Here is a 1,589-nt window from a genome sequence, read left to right as displayed (position 1 = left end):
AACTGCTGGTAGTGGTTTAAACTAACAGTGGGAATCCTGGTGCTACTAGGCAACATGGAATGTGGGCGTGGCCACCATTCTTGTATCCCATTGGTCAGAAAGAACCATGAAAGAATGGGGGTGTTGACGGAATCCTGTGATGCAAGCAGCATGGGCAGTGTCAAGAAGTTAGCATTTCCCCAGCCCTTTTCAAAGGGAACAATGTCAATTCAGTTGGAGACAAGAGGGTGACCAGCTTTACCCAGATGGCTGCACAGATTATTGTGTATGTCTGTTTGTTGCCAGTCCTGGACCTTGAACTCAGGATCTGGGCACAGTCTGTGAGCTACTTTTGCTCAAGTCTGGCCCTCCAAACTAGAGCCACAGCACTTCTGGCTTTGTTGTCACTGAAGTTAGAAAGGGGTCTCAAGGACTTACCTGCCTAGGATGACTTCAACCATGATCCTCCAATCACAGCCTTGTAAGTATCAAGGAGGACTGCTGAGAGCCACTGGTGCCTGCTTAATCACTGGTCTTGCTGATGTTCTCGGACAAACAGGTTAGTTCCCTATCCTTGGTTTTAAGTGTTGGGAGCTGTAGCCCACAGTTCGAATCCTGGTCCTGCCACCTCCAAATGGCAGGAGATCCAAAAAACTTACTCCTATCTATATGATTAACAACAGAATGTGATGTGTGTCATCATTGAATGAGCAGTTCTTAAGTGATTCCAATATAAAATTATACACAATTATATTATAGGACACTGATCTATGTTAGTTAATATTTTATTGAGCATTAAAACAATCTCATTAATAAAATGGAGGCATAATGAAATTACTAAGAATTGAGTCTCACATACTATAAAGGTGTCATTTTTCTGCCAGGACTGGTTTTGGAACTCATGGTCTTGGTAACTCTGATGCACTATGTGGGAAGGGAAAGCTGGTTTCCTTGAAGTCAAGAAATTCAAATCTGTTCCTGAGGCCTGAAATAGATCCCCACCACTAGAAAACATCCTATTCATGTACAATTTACATATATGATTTATATTTATAAACATGTGTTGACTATATTTCATTCAGTGCAGTTATTTAATTTTTTGTTTTATTCATGCATTGCATTGAACATTTATTTTATTGACTATTATGTCACATAAAACATTGATTACATGGGCCTGGGAAGGTAGCTCAGTGGTATAACTTTTGCCTTGAATGCATGAGGCCCTGGGTTCGATTCCTCATAAGCAAAAAGAAAAAAGGCAGAAGTGGCGCTCTGGCTCAAGTGGTAGAGTGCTAGCCTTGAGCTGAAGAGCTGAAGGACAGCGCCCAGGCCCAGAATTCAGGCCCCACGACCAGATTCCCCCCACAAAAAGCATTTATTACATTAATTACATAGGATATATGTCTGCATATGTATTCCACTTCATACCTGACACCCAGGACTTTCACAGAAAGGGAAAACATGTGTCACCATCAGCTTCTTACTCCACAATTCATTTTTTGGCAGTGCTGGCATCTGAACTCATGGCCTACAAGCCTACAAGGCCCAATTCATGAATGGGTGAGTGTCAGCACTCCATCCTGGGGCAAGTTGAGCTGACAGGCTGTTCC

Source organism: Dipodomys merriami, unplaced genomic scaffold, assembly GCF_024711535.1.
Source record: "Dipodomys merriami isolate MVZ:Mamm:240054 unplaced genomic scaffold, mDipMer1.0.p SCAF_934, whole genome shotgun sequence".
In the NCBI taxonomy this organism is placed as follows: Eukaryota; Metazoa; Chordata; class Mammalia; order Rodentia; family Heteromyidae; genus Dipodomys; species Dipodomys merriami.
This window is presented reverse-complemented; position numbering follows the sequence as displayed.